Here is a 6,801-nt window from a genome sequence, read left to right as displayed (position 1 = left end):
GAATTTTCTCTGTCTCTCCCCATAAGACACTGTGATGTATTTTATCCCTTTTCCAGATAAATAATGAAAAATCAAAAACTGAGCTTTACAAAGGCTGACGAACTTGCTTGAATTCATCACTGTGTGTGGCAGAGTGGAGTTTTGAGGTCATATTTGTCGGCTAGATTCCAAATCTCTAAACCATTATCTTTTATTTTGCATCCCCACCACACCTAGCAATATATTAAACAATTATCAGATATTTGAAGTATTTTTTTTTAATTTTTTTTTTCAACGTTTATTTTTGGGACAGAGAGAGACAGAGCATGAACGGGGGAGGGGCAGAGAGAGAGGGAGACACAGAATCAGAAACAGGCTCCAGGCTCTGAGCCGTCAGCCCAGAGCCCGACGCGGGGTTCGAACTCACGGACCGCGAGATCGTGACCTGGCTGAAGTCGGACGCTCAACCGACTGCGCCACCCAGGCGCCCCTGAAGTATTTTTTTAATAAACTGTCCTTTCCGATAAGGAAGAGCAGGAGCTTACACTGGATTTGCATGAACATAGGGAACTTGCTTCTGTCCACAAATATACAAAGACTGTATATTACACATTCCAGAACATGACTGGATTTGCTCTATACACCTGATTTGTTGACTCTAGGCATGCTATATAACACTCTTGTGTCTGCCTCAGTTTCTCCATATTTAAAATGGAAGATTTTACCTTCATTTACAAAGTTGTGAGGATTTTTCTTGATTTTTTTTAAAGTTTTTATTTTTTAAAGTTTATTTATTTATTTTTGGGAGAGAGAGCACGTGTGTGCAAGCAAGCAGATGAGGGGCAGAGAAAGAGGAAGAGAGAGAATCCCAAGCAGGCTCTGCTCTGTCAGCGGAAGCCCAAAGCAGTGTTCGAAATTAAATATTTTTTTTTTTAATTTTTTTTTCCAAACGTTTTTTATTTATTTTTGGGACAGAGAGAGACAGAGCATGAACGGGGGAGGGGCAGAGAGAGAGGGAGACACAGAATCGGAAACAGGCTCCAGGCTCTGAGCCATCAGCCCAGAGCCTGACGCGGGGCTCGAACTCACGGACCGCGAGATCGTGACCTGGCTGAAGTCGGACGCTTAACCGACTGCGCCACCCAGGCGCCCCCGAAATTAAATATTAAATATAACATAATGCATTATTATATGTTTGTATACTCATATATTCACTAATGTTTTCATTGTTCAATATACTTATTACTTATACTAGATTTATGTACTTTTATTAATGTTAATGTTTACTATCATTATATGTGGTTGTTTGATCTGAAATCTCTCCGTTATATACCTTTTGATCCTAAATCTCTTTAGTTTTGTCTGATCTGCTAATGGAATAGAAATACCTCTGAGAGGAATATTAACTTAGTCCTTACTTGCGACCTGACAGTGAGTTAATATATCAAATTGTGCCCTCCTATCTGGTCTGGAGAAGGAGCCGAACTGATGGGTCTATTGGCATATGGCCGACACCCAGAACAGGCAACGGGAAACAATGGCTACAGTTAGAGTGAATAGGTGCCCAGGACAAACAAGTTGAGTCTGTGCCTTCTCTGGAGCGGCTGGTATTTAACATGTGGGATGGTTTGTCTTTTCATGAATGAAAATATAACTTTCATTCATCCTGAGTGTGATCATGTAAATAAATCAGTTCAGTTCAGTAGATTCCATGTTTTATTTCACCATTTTACTAACTGCTGCACATTTATTTTATACATCATTTACATATTATTTTGATTTATTGTGCTTATAAATAATACTGTGATGAACATTTTGTGTATAAAGAAATGCATATTAATTTTTTTTAATGTTTTATTTTATATTTGAGAGAGAGAGACAGAGACAGAGCATGAGCAGGGGAGGGGCAGAGAGAGAGGGAGACACAGATCCGAAGCAGGCTCCAGGCTCTGAGCTGTCAGCACAGAGCCCCCAACGTGGGGCTAGAACTCCTGAACCACCAGATCATGACCCAAGCCAAAGTCAGATACTCAACTGACTTAGCCACCCAGGCACCTCAAGCTTCTAGATTTTCAACACCCCAACCTCTTCAATCTGTCTGCAACTCTAGGAAGGATGTTACATCTTTCAGTTCCTTATCTCTGTGTTATAACAGTATCCCCTTTTGATATTTTCCATTCTCCAACTTCTTACATTAAATTTCATATGATAAAATAACTGGCGTGAGTTCTATCATCCTGGCCAGATCCTGATGGATACTTTTTAACAGGGCGACGACAATTTCTGTTAGCAGCAATGTATTTCTGCATTAATTAAACAAAAGCTTACCACAACAAGTGAAATATTTGTAGATACTATTTTGAAGAAAAAAAATCCTCTTAAGAATTCATATCACATTCCACATTTTCTACTAATCAATACTTAATGATTAATTAAATATCCATTAATTAAATATCTTTACCAATCTATTAACTAGAAAATATTTACACACCCTACCACTGTGAACTGTGATTTATTGATTTTGACTTAACTCTTTCATTTGCATGCAAATCACCCAGGCTTATGAGTCTGTTCACTTGTTTGATTTATTAGTGTTCAAAAATATTTACAAAATCAGGGTTGTTTCGTTTGGGATTTATAACATTAAATTTGTCTTTGGAGAAAATTTAAAGGATAAAAAATTATTTAAACATCTAAATATTATAACAGATTCTGAAACATTATTAAAGTGAATGGATACATTTATTTTTTTAGAGAGAGTGTGTGCGTGCACATGCACACATGTGTGCTTGCATGTTAGAGGGGAGGGGCAGAGGGAGAGAGAGCATCCTAAGCAGGCTGCACTGTCAGTGGAGAGCCTGACCAGGGGCTCGATCCTGCCACAGCAAGATCAAGACCTGAGTTGAAATCAAGAGTCCGACGCTCAACTGACTGAGCCACCCAGGCTCCCTGTGAATGGATAAACTTAAATGAAACAGAAAACTAGGAGGGATACTAATAAGTCCTTATTTATTTAAATACTTAAACTGGTTCCAGACAATTTTAAGGTAAATTGTAGAGAGGCCATGGATATCACAGAATAGAAAAGCAGAGGCATAGGAGACTTGAATGGGAGTTAAGCTATTTTGTCCCCATTTTAACATTTCTTTTTCTAAAAGAAATTTCTGTTTTTTAAAGTTTATTTATGTGTTTTGAGAGAGAGACCTTGCTCTCTCCATGGGGGGAGGGGCAGAGAGACAGGGAGAGAGAGAATCCCAAGCAGGCTCTGTGCTGTCAACAGGGCTCAGACTCACAAACAGATCACGGCCTGAGCCAGGGCGCCTGGGTGGCTCAGTAAGTTAAGCGTCTGACTTCAGCTCAGGTCACGATCTCGAGGTCCGTGAGTTCGAGCCCTGCGTCGGGCTCTGGGCTGATGGCTCAGAGCCTGGAGCCTGCTTCCGATTCTGTGTCTCCCTCTCTCTCTGCCCCTCCCCCGTTCATGCTCTGTCTCTCTCTGTCTCAAAACTAAATAAAACGTTAAAAAATTTGAAGAAAAAAAAAAAAAGATCACGACCTGAGCCAAAATCAAGAGTTGGACTCTGAACCGAATGAACCACCCAGGTACCCCTTAACATTTCTAGAGTTGGGCAGTGCATTATACTTCACAGACTCATTTAATATAGAACTTCTTTATCTCCCCTCAGGGAATATTATTAAATTGCTGGTATATCTTAGCATTTAAAGACATCTTAAAGAGAATGAAATGTGACTATGAGTGTATGCATATATATGTATATTCTATATGCCATCATTTATCCATTACATTTGTATACATTTTATTTTACTTTCTGGGGGTGGCTTAAACTTTTTGTATATATTTTAAATTCTGGCTACCTCCTAACTCTTATTGATTTGACTGATTTATTAATTGCATGTTATGTTACCTTTTTTCCTACCTAGATATTCTACAACAAGAACTAACTTAACTCAAGGAAAGGGAGAAGAAACCAAAAAGATAAGAAATAATGTTAAGAAAAGGATATAATTTGGGGGTATGTACATTGGTAACTTTCCATGAATCCTGATATTCTATAAATGTATTTTCCCTTTCTAGCCATTAGAGGCTAAGTTCCTTGACCTAAACATGCTAAGTGAATTCACATTTGAAGAACTGAAGAATTTCTAATGGAAAGTACAAAGAATGAGCCAAAACTGAGTATAAATCGATTTTCTGATATTTTCTTCCTTTTACTTAATGATTCTCAGATTTTCACATGTATCTTGGGATGCATGTACTCCACTTTGGAGAACAATGCATTGCAAAGATCATAAAAAGATTAGTATAATGACTTTTTAAAACATATTTTTACACTTGCATTCACATTAAGATTTTGAGTTACTTTTTAATAAACTGTGGGGCTTTTTTTCTCCCTTAGAACTGATATGGAGGAAATTTTGAGATATAAACAAGTTGGGAAGGATTTCAAAATGAGTAAAAATTGATCTCTGCTTTCTTGAAGCCTGATAAATATCTAATGAGACAAACTGATGCAAATGTTTTGGACTGTCAAAAAGGCTTAATAGGGGCACCTGGGTGGCTCAGTTGGTGAAGAATCTGACTTTGGCCCAGGTCACAATCTAGCAATTGTTGAGTTCAAGCCCCGTGTCAGGCTCTGTGCTGACAGCTCAGAGCCTGGAGTCTGTTTCAGATTCTGTGTCTCCCTCTCTCTGCCCCTCCCCTGCTTGCTCGCTTGCTCTCTCTCTCTCTCTCAAAAGTAAATACAAATTTTAAAAAGGATTAATAGAATACGCAAGAAATATAACAACAAATAGCTTCCTGTTAAAGTAGGAGAAAACCATTCTCCCTAGAGGCTCAGAACAGATTTCAAAGAGAAAAGCTACATTTTCCCACAAAAGTACCAACCCGGTTTATTTCAATCTATACACTGTTGCAAGTTGCTAAGTGTATCCCAGGACACTCTTCATCAGACCTATTATATTTTAATATTCTGGAATAATTTAAAAGAAGCCAAATATGACAGAATCACAGAATATTGTTAATTTTATGGATGCCATAATCTCTAAATGAGTCCCATGGGAATAGGGAAGCGGATGGAATCAGCCGAGAGTATTTTTATATGAACTCCTCTCACTTCAGTGTTTCACAAATTCACCTCAACTTCAGACTATTCTGCTCTTTGTGGAACTCAAGACCATCATGATGGGGAAACAATGTATAAAATAAAGCCTAAAGGATAAATCTCAATGCTTCGGTGTAAGACACTGAGGAAAATTAAAGTTAACTCTAGATCAAAGAGGCTTTTTAACGACTCTAAATTCATACCATGCAGTTAATTGTCAAGCTCATCTAAACATTTCACTATAGAAGGCAATAGACATTTTTAGGTATTTAATAAGAGCATGGTAAATGTCAACTTATTAAATATGTACAGAATCCATAATATGCCAAGAACATTGATTGTAACTATGAAGAAGACCTAACCCTTTAGCCAAGAAGCTTAGAATTGACCCTAAGATGCTCAGCATTGAGAGATCAAGTCAGCCTGTCTTTATATTCCCAGCAAAATTCGGCACGGATACTTGATCTTCCATTTTAACTGTTCTGTAAAATAAGTTGTGCCTCACTACTGACAGTGCCTGCTACGCTAACAGACCCACTCTGGCCAAGAAGAAGAATATTGCCAAAGAGGGAGACTGGGGAGACTGAGTCCAGAGGAGATCAGCCTAATAAAGATGTATTTGGGTCCTAAACAAGTTACAGTTATCCTGAGGTCTAGCTCTTTCGATTTTTTAAAAAAGGTTTCCTATGGTTCTCACCTTTTTCTGTATTCTTGTAGGAATGCTCAGTTTATTGTGAACTCATTCTTGCCGATTAACAGCTTTACACTTAAGCATTGTCAAATGACTTGCTCCGGTAACCACGCTTACGTTCCTTACAAAATCAGCATCAAAACTGTTCATTTTACTTTTTTGTGATGTGGTTTGCTCTTCTCAACTCCCGCATGTACTAGATTCTATAGAGGAAGATCAGGACAACGCATTGTCTTGTCCGCAAGAGAGTGAAGACTTCGAAGGCTCGCATTACTCAGAGGAGAGCTATCAATTGGCTGGTTGCTTCTAGGTCATTTTCAGTTTGAAGTAAGAAATGTTCCTTACAAGTCATTGCGAAAGATTCTTCGGCACAAGGTTACCACTCTCAGTATTTAAATATGCCTCCAAAGCACATCTGTCTGGCTTTCCTCACAGGCCCTATCCCTTCAGTGCTAATGAGAACCTCATGCCTTCCAGTCTGAAAGCAGGACTTGGAACCATTTCTCCCTTGTTAATGTAAAGCATGTCATTCTGGGCCCTATGCAGTATTATTTGTTTTTCTTACTGCTGAATCTTGCCTGTAGGTGGTTTTGTGTCATCCAGAGGGTTTCATATCTTAGCGTCATATTGATTCTTAATTCCCTGGTCTCAGAATCCAGTGAGATATATTGGATTTCCTAAGAAACTGAGCCTCTTTTCATATCCTGGTGAGATCTACAAGAAATGGAGGTGAGATTTAAGAGAATAAATGTCCTTTTGGGAAGGCCTATCTTTTCCTTGGTCTTACAAATGATTCTTAGTAAGTGACTAAATCTGGTCTGGACAGTCAGCAAACACAAGAGCAGATTTATAGCCTCTAAAACAATACCTTCAAAGATCTCCGCCCAGAAAGCATGGCCCAGAGGCATCCTTTTGATTGATCTAAGTCTCTAAGGAATTGTTCCAGAAGCAAACAAAGACTTATTATGCTTCTTTACTAAGAGACTTTGACATTTTATGGTTTCTATGAAA

This window comes from Puma concolor, chromosome F2 (genome assembly GCF_028749965.1).
Source record: "Puma concolor isolate L17-30 chromosome F2, mPumCon1.1.hap2, whole genome shotgun sequence".
Taxonomy (NCBI): Eukaryota; Metazoa; Chordata; class Mammalia; order Carnivora; family Felidae; genus Puma; species Puma concolor.
The sequence above is the reverse complement of the archived record's forward strand: the minus strand, read 5'-3'. Positions refer to the sequence as shown.